This window comes from Agelaius phoeniceus, chromosome 4 (genome assembly GCF_051311805.1).
Source record: "Agelaius phoeniceus isolate bAgePho1 chromosome 4, bAgePho1.hap1, whole genome shotgun sequence".
NCBI classification, from domain to species: domain Eukaryota; kingdom Metazoa; phylum Chordata; class Aves; order Passeriformes; family Icteridae; genus Agelaius; species Agelaius phoeniceus.
Window position 1 is genome coordinate 32,765,603 of NC_135268.1, and position 13,774 is coordinate 32,779,376.

At 38.2% G+C, this 13,774-nt stretch overlaps 1 protein-coding gene across 6 annotated transcripts in view; it reads left to right on the top strand.

Moving 5' to 3' along the window:
- Nucleotides 1-13,774, top strand: part of LOC143693955 (uncharacterized) — a 183,785-nt gene that overhangs the window by 154,714 nt on the left and 15,297 nt on the right. The gene's annotated exons all lie outside the window — the stretch shown is intronic.

Sequence of the window (13,774 nt, forward strand, 5' to 3'; positions counted from 1 at the left end):
GTTGTCAAATGAACTTGAATGACAGCAGCCACCATTTAAGTATCACCAGTGCCTCCAAGCAGTTGCAGGGACATCCATCTGGTGATGGATGAATCTCTGTGCTGTCCATGAATCTCTGTGCCTTCACTGTGGCCAAGGGACAAAGTTTAAGTGGCACCTTTTCCTCCTAGCTTTGTGAAGGGGAGTTTTCACAGTGAGCTTGTGCCTCGTACTTTGGGAAAGGTGAAGGTTACAGTGGGCAGGACAACGAATCCTTTGGATAGAATACGAGAGAAAAGGAAAGTTTGACCTCCTGCAGAGCACCTGATTGGAATATTTGCCAGTGTTTTAGCACATCAATGTCCCACCTTGGGAGCTTTGTAAAAATAAGGGTGTTGTCTACTCTGGGGGCAGGCTATAGAAAAGCATAAATGTAAGCATGTTTTGGTTTTTGTATATTGGTACTACTACCTTGGTGCCAAGCTGGTATCAGTCTCAGGGGTTCACCATGCATCTCCTCCAGGTTTTGTTCATTTTCTTTGTGATATATACATATGTATATATCAAGTGTTCTACATTAATTTTACAGCAGCTGTAGCACTTCTTCTACTGTGAAAAAAGAAGCATAATGTAAGGATGGCTTTTCTGACCTTTATAATCATGACTTTACATGATTTTTTCCCTGTAGAGTCACCATGGTAACACTTGTCTGTTTAAAAGTGATAGTTGCATTTACTTATAGTAGCTATTACATTTTTAAGTATGTATAACTTTAAAGAACTTGCTTGCAGTGCAGTGACAACTGCATGCATAATCAGTAGTAAAATTTTTAGCTATTAATTATTTTAATTGTTAACTTTATTAAAAAATAGTGGAGATTTTCATCAAAACAAAAGATATGTTATTCATTTCTAGTTTACTTTTAGGGATGGGTGATGCTGGAAAATGATGTAGAACAAGAATGTAGAATGCAGAATTAATATTCTTTTCATCTCCACAAATGAATGTGAGGTTTTCAAATTGTATAAGGTGCCATGCTGGAAGGATTTTAATTCCTGATATCTATTTACTTGAGTTTCTGCATTGCACAGCTTAGATGTCTTTTGTCCTTGGACTCTTCACATTTATGTGTATAAATATCTCCCTGCAATGTTTACAGAAACTCTGTATGGCAGCCACATTCACGTGGAGTAAGGGTGGGATCTCTGTTGGTGATTTAATACAACTGTTTCTCAGTCCTTGAGAACTTTGTCATCCCTACTTGACTCATTTGTCTTTTCTTCTCTCCTCTCCCTGCCATTAAAAGAGTTTATTTTAACTAAATATTATAAGTGCAATGTCATCAGCTCAGCTTAGAACAAAAAGAAAAGCATATCCTGGTGGGCAAAACAGAGGCAGATCTCCATTGCACATTATCAGTGATGGTGGGGGAGTGTTATATGTGGCTTGGAATTACAAATGAGTTTATGCATCTGTTTAATATAGTCAAGTATTTTAAAGAACAGGAGCTAATGTACAAATTAAAAAAAAAGAAAAAGAGTTCCTAGCCAATGGTGATCCTGTAAGAAAAGATGGAAGTAAATATGAGGACAACAGGAAAACTAAGTAAAGAAAATGTTGGGAGGTTTTTTTGGTTTTTGTTTGTTTGTTTAACTTATAAGTCTAATGAACTGATGCTGAATCACAGAATAGCTAGGATTAGAAGGGACCTCTGGAGCTCATCTAGTCCAAACCCCCTGCCAAGACAGGGTCTCCTCAGGCAAGTGACATAGGACCTCTTCCAGTTGAGTTTAAATGTGTCTTGAGAGGGAGACTCCACAACCTCAAGGGTAGCCTGTTCCAGTGCTGTGCCCCCTCAAAGTAAAGCTCTTCCTCATGTTGAGGTGGAACTTCTTGTGGTCATTTCTCCTTGTCCAGTCTCTGGGCACCACTGGAAAGAGTCTGGCACCACTCTCTTGACATCCACCTTAGAGATGCTTAAGTGTCGTGAGTCCCCTCTCAGTCTTGTTTTTTCTGCCATCTCTCCTCTTAAAGGAGATGCTTCAGACCTCCTCATCTTCCTCGGATTGCAGGGACTAGAATTGGACACAGCACTCCAGATGTGGCCTCACTAGGGCTAAGTAGGGTAGCAGGATCTGTTCTCTCACCCTGCTGGCCACACTCTTCCTGGTGTACCTAAGGATCCCAGAGGCCCTCCTGGCCCCAAGGGCACTGCTGGCTCATGGACAGCTGTTGCCACCAAGACTCCAGCCTGTGCTGGTACTTGGGTTATTCCTCCCCAGGTGTGGGACCCTACACATCCTTGTTGAACCTCATTAGGGTTTCTCTCCATCCAGCTCATCCAAGGTCCTGCTGAATGGCAGGCCTTCGAGTGTATCAGCTTCTCTCCCACTGTTTTTGTCATGGCAAATTCTTCTGAATTATACTGTAAGGTATCAAAATACATTGATCTTATGCCTCTGTAAAAAAATATTTTGTATTGTGTCATGGAACAATAATTAAAAGCAAAATTGTGCTGAAAGGAAACAGCCAGAGGGAATTCTTTAAAACAAAGTACGTGAATGAGCATTTGAGACAGAGTTGCACAACAGTGAGTGCCAAGACTAACTATTGCTGTGTCTGTCAAATTTGGGAATGCATATGTCATGCCAAAAATGAAAGAAACCTTCACAAAGAAGTAAGAAATTTCACTGTTGCCAGAACTACACAGGAGTTCATTTAGATGCTTTGCAAAATCTCACCAGGGTAATTCATGGTGAGAGTTTAGAAAAAGTGAGAGCTGTAACTGTTCAAACTATAGTAGAAAAATGATCATCTGTAAAGGCAATCCAATGACCAAACAAGTGAAAAAATCAGTAAAGATTTGAATATTTAACATGAAGTGACTTTTTATGGTTGATTTCCCAGATAGCCAAGAGTTAATAATGAGCTAGGAGGGCAGCAGGGATGTGACTGATATGAGTTTTGCATTTGTCTGCCTCTTCTTAGTTTGGGGATGGTGCTTGCCTCTGCCTCTCTGCTTCTATACTTTCATTTCTGGAACCTGGAAGATTACCTTAGGATTTAGGGAGGAGGGCAAGACAGTTGAGCATAGCTGTGTTTGATTTTTTCTCCTTGAAAAAACAGACCTGATTTTGAAATTCACTGAGGAGAAGGACAGGGAATTTTGAAAGTTAGAACTTGAAATAACAAGCAGGTAGAATTTCTGTCATGTGGAACAAATTTTACTCCACAGCAGATTTAACGTAATACATGAAAGAAACCACCATTGCAAAATACTATTATTGAGATTGTTCTTGATTCTCTATGGGATTGCTCAACCTCCTAAAATCATACTGTTGGTCCACAATCTGTTGGTCCCTTTTGACCCTAATACAGTATATATATGAGGTTATATAAAGATAAAACATGCATAATGGTAGTTGGTCTGGGTATAAATACAACAGTCTGAACTACTGTGCTGTGCCTTTTGGTGCCTTATAGCCAGTTTAAATTGATATTGTATATTTGTTGTTTTCCCACACCTGGTTCTAGTACAGTTTTAGACTATAATTTGACTTTATATGTAAACCTAGCATGAGGGAGCAGGTGGAAGAGGGAGTACAAAATATAGTAGCACATTGGCAATTACTATCTACTTCTCAGCTAATAATGAGTTTTCATTCTTCAGTGAACAGAGAGCAAGTGAACTTAAAAATTAAAAACCTTTCAACTGTTGAAAAACATGGCTGCATCCACTGAAAAATAAGATCAAAGGAGTTGCTTGAACAGCCTCACTCTGAAGGCTGCTCAGTCACAGTTTTGCTTGTGGAACACAGAGCTTTGAACCCCTGCTCAGTTCTGGCAGCTGGCAGCAGTTCCTAAGGCTGTGTTTTAACCCTCCATCTGCCTTCCCAATGCTATCTTTGGTCTGGTTCCATGGTATCTCAAGGATTAGCTGTGTGCATACTCCAACAGCTTTGCATGTCTCTCGGCAATATCCGGCTTTAAACTTAATACAGTAGGAGGTCATTCTTCCCATTGCTGTGCTTCTTATTTGTTTAGATTTCATGCAGTCACTGGATCTGCCACAAGTTTTAAATTCCTGCACGATTGGTTGGCCAGAGAGAGCACGTGTATAACTTACTGATAAGTGACACATTTTTGTCATTGTTTCCAGCCTGGTGTAGTTTGCTACGCCTGCCCTTTTGTGTTCAGTGGTAATCTCTTTCAGCTGCTGTGCTAACGTGTCTTAATAAACTATTGCTTTGGACAAAGTGCCTGAATAATTTCATTATGCTTTTATAAACAATTGTCGTGGTTGTTTTAACAGTTATCTTTCTAAGCAGAGGTGTTAAGGCACAGCTGAGATGAGAAAGCAGTAAACTAGTTTTCAGGTCTCAGAACTGGAGGGTGTGGGTATGTGCCCACCACCTCCCTCACACCCGTGCCCAGTGAGGATAATGGTACAAGAGTCACCTAAGGAAGCTCAGAGTTGACATTGCCTTAAAAATTTTCATTGTGGGGGATGTCTGTGAAATTTTATTTACTTGACTTTGTAATTACTGGAGAAAAAGCAGGTGTTTGTCTGAAGGAAAAAAAGGGAAAATATCTTCTGTGATAATAATCCTAGCTGCTATAAAGAGGGGTGTAAGGGCATTGCCATGAATTTCGATGCTGATCTAAGAAATAAAATAAAATTTAAGAATTGACAAGTAATAAATATTCTCTTTCTGTTTCACTTTCCAGAAGCCCTACAAATGTAACATTGTAAAAATGGTACTGAATATTATCAAATGATTTTGAATAGGCTGTTACCTAAGAAAAGCTCTGCTCTGACTCATGTGGTACTTAATCAGAATGAAATGTGTCAAGAAGCTCTTAACTCTTGCTGATGTTGCCAATTGTTTTTCTAGACCATGATTCCTTGCTTTAAATTTGATGACTTGTTGAAGCACTCTTACAGTTTTACTTAGTTCAAATTTATTTTAAACCTGACAATGCTTCCCTCTAATTTGGAGTTCTTCTCCAATAACTTAACACTGAATAAATGCATTTCAGTCCTCCAATGTTTAAGAATAGATAAACTAATCTTCCCTACCTTGGAATAGCAGTTTATGGTTTAATCCTGAGCATGCACAGTCACACTTTGGAAATGCCTCTCACCCACTTCTAGCTCTTTCCAGAATGAATTAAGAGATTTAATTCTGAGATTTCTGTACCATTAGCCAGTAGTCTCATGCAACTGTATAAAAAAGGAAAAGAAAAATAACCAAAACATTTTGTGTTACTCAAAATTTGTATGCATCTCAATTTGAAATCCGCGCAGGGTTTCCCTGCGTTTTGCAGGTAGTGTGGAGGATTCCCAGCTGATGCCCGGCTGTCACACAGCGGTGGCTCCTGTCCCCGAGCACAGCCGGAGGGCAGGGATCACACCGTGCTGTTCGCTTTGGTGGCCACCGGGTGTCATTCTAGGAGCAGGCTTTGCCCAGCCCCGGAGCACGACTGTGGCAGCACACTGGGAGCTGCTTTGCACCAAATCAGCCTCTAAAGCAGTGATTATTTTCCTTCTGTATCTATTTTTTTAAAAATTATTCTAAAGTATAAACAGTGTTGTTACCTTCCATCTCTGTATTCAGAATGTGAATGTTGGGATGTAGAAAAAAGTGCTGAGGGAATCAAAGGCATTTGTGTTAAGATGTTCTGTAAATGCTACACTTGCAGCTAGGGGAAATTCTGCATCTACCCATCAAATTTGCATGAGCTTTAATACAGCATTTGTGGAGATGTTAATATGTATTTTCGATGACTATTTTGTGGGCAGCTATTTTGAATATGTACATAACTGACATTTTATAATTAAAGTGCAGGAGGAATGAGGAGGTAGAATGACTTTTAGGCACAAAAAGCAATCTCTTTACAGTTTTGGGGTTTTTTTCTCCATGTCCAATAGAGAGGGGAATCCTAGAGAATGTCTGTAGCGCCATGTAAGGCACCAGTATGGGCTTAGGTGGGTGTTACACCGAAGAAAGCAGGCTGAATTCAGTGTTTAACATATTGTTGGGCTTGTTTTAAATCCTTTTTAGGATTTAGGGGTTCATCTGGAAGAATGAGCAAAAGGGTGCACTGGGTATCTTCAAGAACAGAAATGGTAGCATGAAAAGAGCATGTGAAGAAAAGGAGATGAAGGTTTAATGAAGTGGAGTAAGGTCTGTGGTACATAAGGCAATAAGGGCAGATTTCAGTAGGGCAGAAAGTTATGGTGCTTTAAAAGTGAAAATGTGAAACCTTAACTTAAAGCAGAAGTACACTGGAAGAAAACTAGGCTGCAAATAGGAGTAGAAGTTGGGATATTAGAGAGCACTTTCAAGCACTGTAAGGACGAAAAAAAAAGGGATTGTTTTGATTGTGTGTCCCTGTTTATCTTCAGTTTAGTGTATCTGCTTCTTTAAGTGATGAAATACAGTGAAGTTGAAAGAATTGGTGTCAATCCTAATAAATAAATAAATCCTAATAAATTTAGTAGCATATAGAATGCTATTAAATTGCTAAGAAGTTTTTCAGGACAACTAGGAATGGATTAATAGTGAGGCTTTTCAAGGAACATGTACCAGAATCTAAGATAGTACTGGAATTATTATTGCACCATGTTGCATATGTTCCTTAAAAAACCCCAAACCCTCCCACTCTCCCCCTGCCCCCATGTAAAATGTTAGTTCCCATTTATTCCATTTGGCATTTATCCCTCAACATATATCTCTCCCTCCATATACTTGGAGTTTAAATTTTAACATATTTGTATGTAATTATATAAAAAGTCACATATTTAAATGTTTTTTTTCCTAGATGATACACAGAGACTTTTCAACTTCACCCTGACCTACTGAATTGAAGACATTGCTTCTTGTCCTGTTGCTATCTGTGACAGGAAGATTAAAATTGCTTCTCCTTTTCATAAAACTCCTTTAGCTACTGGAAGGCTGCATTGTGGTCATGGTTTCAACCTGAAAGGGGACAGGTTCAGGTGAGATATTAGGAAGAAAATCTTAACTGTGAAGTTGGCGAGACACTGGAACAGGTTGCCCAGGGAAATTGTGTCTGCCCCATCCCTGGAAGTGTTTCAGGCCAGATTGGGGCCCTGAGCAACCTGATCTAGTAAATGGCATCCTTATTCATGGCAGGGATGGGGATGGGCTGGAATTAGGTGATCTTTAGGGGTCCTGTCCAACCCAAGCCATACTATGATTCTATGAATGCCCAGAGGCTGTCAGGGAGCAGATATTTTTGGTCTTGATAAGCAAGAGCAAGTTTTATGATGAGTTTATGTGATGCAGGGGGTTTTGGGGTGTTGGTTGGAGAAGGGCAGACACATTTGTGGCAACCCTGTAGAGGGTGATACTCCTCCTGTCATCTTTGAGCTGAAATAGTTCTCATTCTCATACTTAGAATTCCCAGATGTAGCTGGGTTGATGTAAAGATTTTTTCTGAAGCAGTCGGAAGACTTGAGATTGTCCAAAAACTTGTGAGTTAAGTGACATACCAATTTTGGGTTTTGGTTGGATCAGACAAAGGAGCATTAAATTTTTTGTCATTTCACTATGGTTGCATTTCTAGTAGTTTCAGATCTTGAAAACTTGCCACCTTTTAAACCAATAGCTGCTTTAAAGACTGTCACATCTGCAGCCAGTAAGTTTTCTTCTGAAGGTACTTCCACAAAATACAGAGTAAGGCTCTCAAAGAACTTGGTTTCATTTGAGCTATTTTTACATTAGAAAATAAGTAGTTTTTAAAATACACGTTTCAAAAAAGTTTGTGGCCTTATTCTTTGTACTTTGCACCATTATTTTCTGTACCATGCTATCTGAACATCAGCTCATATTGGGTTAATCAAGATGACTACTCTCTCATGTGCTGCTTTCTTTTCTCTTCCTTCTTGCCTCCCAAATTTCTCCCCAGGAAGAAAATGGTGGATATTATATTCTGTATGTATGTTTGAAAGGTTTTACATACACATGCTACATATGCAGGTGTTAGAGATGGCAAAGCCAAAGTGCATGTGAGTTTAATTCTGAAGAGACATTCCTTGCAATAGCTGCTGATGTGAGGGAATGCTGATTTCAATTCAGGTCAGAATCTGCTTTCTGGGGATTTTGGACATCTTATGTGTCAAGCTTTTGATGGTTTGAAGGAAAAAGTCAGGGGACTCAAAACCAGCTGGATGGCAGCTGAAACAGCTTGTCATCTCCCAACAGCTGAAAGTAGCAAAACTGACAAACATACGAGTCAGGCAGGAGTGGAGCCTGAGGGATGAGAGGGTGGATCAGCCAGGTGTGGCTGAGCAGTTTAAAACTCAGTGGCACAGCACTGTGCTACCAGCTGCTCCAGAACCCTTCCTGTACGTGGCAGCCTATTCCTCTGCTTAACTCGCTCGTTTTAATTAAGGTATGAAGTCATTTAAGTATTTCTTTGGCAAAAGCAATATGATCAGTGATTGTGAATGATCTTACTGCTGCTGTTTTCCAACTTTTAGAGCTCTATTAAAAAATTATTTTGTGTCATTTCTAATCACTGCTCCAAAGATTGTCCCTTCTGTTGCCAATAAAGTTGCTTACTGGAATAATGCCATCAAGAAAATACAAGCCACATCCATTCAATGGCTACAGATAAGAGACTGGAGGTGGATTTCAGATTTTAGAATGCATATTGGTGTTCCTGTTCCTTCCAGGGTTTTTAACATTTTTAGTGTTTTCTGGATACATGCCACCTTTTTGGGAGTGAAAACATTTGTCAGCTTCGTTTTGCCGGGGGTTATAATAATACACAGTTCACCCAGAGCTGTTGGTGTATCTCTCAACCACCTTTCCTTTGCAACAGAGTATTTATTAAGTTATACCTGCCTGAGGGAGCTTCTTCCCAGAAACTGTCATGGGCAGTACAATTCCCACTCTGCAGGCTGATCCTTGACAGGAAACACTCCTTAGTGCTTGGATGCTGTTAAGAACTTCAGTTTCCTTCTGATTCAACTCTCATCTTCCTCCTCCTCCCCATCCTAGCTTTAGACAAGCTCAACAATAAAACAGAAGGATCTATATATCAAATATTTACAAACAAGATTTTAGCTTACAGATGGGAAATAAAGATATTTGTGAAAAGCTTTAGACTAATTTTTGCTCTATAGCTTGAATTCATAGTTTCCTAGCTTGCTTAATCTTCTTTCTACCTCAGCATCAGTGTTAGGAATTCAGTGTACTGTGACAACTTATTTCACAATGGTTGCAGGTGCTTCTGAATTTTCTTCCAGTGCCTCTTTCTGCCTTAGTGGTAAATTATAGGAAATAAATGAATTGCCATGAAAAAAAATGACAGCTAGAAAGAGAAAGGCTGGATATTTTGCAGTGAATTCAGCTACCTCAACTGATATGCAGTTTACTGGGCCTTAAGTGAAGCACTTTTGACTGGATAGTTACTAAAGAGCTGCTAAAGAGTTCAAGGGATTGCACAGCAGCTATTCACTTTGACTGAGTAGTTTCATTTATATTAAATGTCACCAAGCACACAACACACATTCTATGAAGTCTGTGATTTGTAAACAAATACTAAATTTGTCTTGTAAGACAAAAGATCTTACAGATAACTGATGTAGCCACATGTTGGCTTAGATGTATCTGTGAGATCTGGTCTTGTTTTAAAGTGTGTTTCCAGTGTGTCTTCTTAATCCTGTATTGGAGAAAAAGGGTTTGGGATTTTTTTATATCTTTTATACCAAGTTATGCTAAACAGTTTGGGGGGGTTGCAACAGACCTAATTATACTATTGTGTTCTTAACGAGACAGAAAAATGGTATGTTGGATACAAGTAGTAATTACTGGAAGACTTAGAGGATATATCTGAAAAAAAGATCCACTGGTAATGGTTTAAAATATTGTAGCTGCTGCAGAGTTTGCTTTTTAATGTTAGGTTGGGTATATATTCATACACAATACATCCAGTTACCAAGTTTGACTTAACCAGTAGTTGTCTTGCTTATGATGTTGAGCAAACAAAACAAAGAAAAAAATGATTTTTTTTTGAGGTTTACTTTTAGTCTTGATTTTGTTTGGTTGGTTTTCCCCTTCTTTTTAGAGGAATAATATTGTTGAAATCTAAGAACTATGGGGTTTGAATGTGTTATCTTGAGCTGGGTACTGCCGAAGCTGAATTTCACCATCCCTCTATCCACATTTTTCAATGAGGGACATCTTTAGAAGATGGAGGGGAGAAATCTTAGTTTTACCTAAAGAGAATATTCTCCACAAATGTCTGCCAATATAGAGGCACAGAGAGAAAAATCTGCTGCTTCTACAGTGATATCATCCTTTTCTTGAATAGTTATGGACCACAAGGACCAGAGAATAAGGGAGGGAGGAATTTAGGCAGGCCCTGTTAAGACTAAATTTCCTTGTTTAGGCACTGTTTTTTGACTCAGGACCACTGGAAAGTAAGTCTTACCTTCTAGCTCAAAAAAACTTTGTTTCTTTCTGGTAATATGATTCTAAATTGAGACTGCATTCGTGCATGCATGGCATGATCTCTTCTTAAAAGACAGAAGTTTTTGGGTTTTCCTCAACAGCAGAAAACTCTGTAGTTATTAATTGTTGCATGGGATGGAATGGTCCTTGTAATATAGTGTGGTGAAGTGTTTTGAGTATTGACCATCTTTACCTCTGCTCAAATTTATTTGAAAAAGAGAGTGTGTATTCACATGTACCTTGTTCAAGCAATGAAAATGCTTGAATCCAATGTCTCTGTTGGAAAAATAAGAATAATAAACATCAGAAAATTAGCTTTGTCCTTCTGCCTTGTTTTTAGTGTCAGGCACAAATGAGGAAATTATAACTCTTATAGTAAGATCTGATACCTGTGGGAATTCTGTAAAACAGAATTATTTCTCCTTCCTCTAGTTCATAAGACAATACTCAGGTCGTGAAACTAAAGATCAACACATGGAGGTTTCTGTTTGTTGGGAAAACAGTGTTTGGTGAAAGTCTTTCTCTCCCTTCAGGTATAAATTCACTAAAGGTTAGCTAATGAACCTATGCAATAAATTTCCATTAAGATTTATATATAAATATAAATTCAATGTATATATAAATATAAATTCCATTCCATTTATATATATATAAAAAATAGCTGTATTTAGTAATAATTAATACTGTGTAAATATTCCCAACGATTAACTAAGATATTAAAATCTCTGTAGTTTAAATATTACTTGGTATGGTCTTAGCTTGTTCGCTCCAAGGCTTTCACTTCTATCTCCAGCAAACAGCCAGAATCAATATGCACTCAAATATCATTGGATCTGCACTTCCACCCCAGAGATTTACTGCTGCTCTGATATGATTATAGCAATAATGAGAGATCTGTGTGCCTCATGGTTGTGCAATTCATGCCTTTCATGGTTGGTTTTGCCCTAATCCCGCTAAGTGCTGTGCAATATTTGTAGGGAGTTACTGAGTGACTGGAAGGCAACAAGTTCAGTTACATGTAGCTCCATTTTGGAATTGATTTAGTTCTCTGGAGGTATTAATTGAAGCTTTGTTGAGGGTAGCACAGATCTACTTTGAGGTTTAATTGTCTAGCAACGTAGAAATTCTGAGTGGCACTCATTTTATTTTTTTCTTTTAGAAGATTACAGATTCCTAATAATTTTGTACCAGCACCTTTTTCTGTTTCTATTGGAGCAATTGCTCTAGTTCATCATACTTAAAAGCATGGAGTTTCATATTAGTTTCATTGACTGACTTTTCTCAAATATCTGAAAAATATCATACAAATACTCTCAGCTTTAACAGTTTTTGCAACAATCATGGCACCTCCACAAGGTCAGCTATAATACTTTGGAAATGAGGCCTGGTATATTTCTTTAAATTGTGTTGTAGAAGTTTACAAAGAAATATGTCTACTTATCAAACATTTGAATACTTGATTTTAGAGGCTGTAGTTGCAAATCATCACAATTTGTGTGTCTGAGGTGAGAAGGACCTAAATCTGATTCTAGAACCACATGTTTTCTCCACAATGTTTTAGCAGACCACTGATTTTTAAACTTCAGATACAAAGCAGTAAAGTAATAATATGAGTGAGGATGAGAAGGAGAACTTGATCAAAACCTATGTGGAAAGGCAGCTGCAGTTTATGACATTGAAAATAGCAAACCAAATACACAATAAAATAGGGTTGATTAAAATTTATTTCTTGAACCTCTTTGGGGATTTTTTAATTAAAGTCACCACTGGAATATTAGGAAATAATTTGAGCCTGTAGGTTTTAGTAGTACACACTGCCATTTTGGTAAGTTCTCTGAGACTTGGGTTGGAGTCGCACACATTTGATTTGTTTAATTTTTGTTTGGGTTTTTTGTGTTTATTTGTTTGTTTTCCTTGCTGTGATCACTTGTAACTGAGACAAAACATGTTCCTCAACATACTGATTGCTTTATAAAAATAATAATAAGCTAGGTATTGCTTTCTTCCATGTATTTTGCATCTGTGTATAACATGTTTTTCTGGTGTAGATCATAGGGCTGCTAAAATTCTAAGTCTTTGCTGAGGAAATCCCAAAATCAATGTTTTGGGGTAAATAAGGATCAAGGAGTGGGTAGACATAAAGATTCTTATTGGGGAGAGAGTAGATGCAGTGAGGGAACATAATTATTACCTCTTTATTTCTAGAAAGCAATTAAATTTTGAAACAGCTTGATGCATGCTTTGACTTCCTATGTATGTATTTTAGTAACATAGAATAGAAACCCACACAGTTGTTTACAATTAATTTTTGTAACTTCCCAATGAGTTTGTTGTTTTTCCCAACCGAAACCTCTTTTGTTTCTTTGCCAGGAACTAAGTAGATAATTCTGCAGATTAAACCTCTGTGGGTATGTTGGAATAAAAACAGACTTGGTTTAGATGGAAGCTGAACCATGCATTCCCCCAGTCAGGGGGACTTGATCTTTTTCTATAGGTGGTGTAATTTGTATGACTGTTTGGAGAAACTTATGATACAACAATTTTGGTTATAGAGAATCTGGAGTTCAGTGACTTACAAAGTCACTTGGCTTTCAAAGTAAAATACAGCTTTATACAGTAATCCTTATTTCAAGGCACTAAACCAGATGTGGAACACTGAATTTGCCTATAGCTGTTGCAAACGTTTAATTGATGGCATGGGTAGCTTGTTCCAGCAGACCACAGCACCAGCTGGCACCTGCAGAGAATGGCACTGACATTTGTGTAGGGACAGGTAATAACACTGATTACATTTTGTACTCATATACAAATACCATACTATGCATAAAAATTTAAAAAGCTAAAACTCTCTCCAGGTCAAGTACCATTCTCTGTTAGTTCAGCTGTGTCCTTTTACAAGCTGTCTTTAATGCTTTCATTGGTTGTGTTCTTAAAAGGCAAACGCTGCTCCCTTTGGAGGCAGTTTCATAATCAATAGGCTTCATTACAGGCAGTGTTTTCCCTCACTTTGTTCTTTTTATTAACCCTAGATGACTCTTGCAATCTCTCAGGAATCTAATCCCCAACTCTCTTTGGATCTCTTCCATAGTTCAGCCCCCACCCTTATCCCACATATTTTGGAGATACCACACAATGCCTCCTAGCAAAAACCTTCAGGAATTAACTTCTCTTTGCACTGTTGAACAAAGAGTGCACTTAATTACTCATCTGATATACTTGCCAAAACTATTGCTTTTTTTTTTCTTTAATGACTTTGTTTCCTATTCTTTTTTGCTACCTGGTCCCATTAGGAAGAAAAAATATCCTTT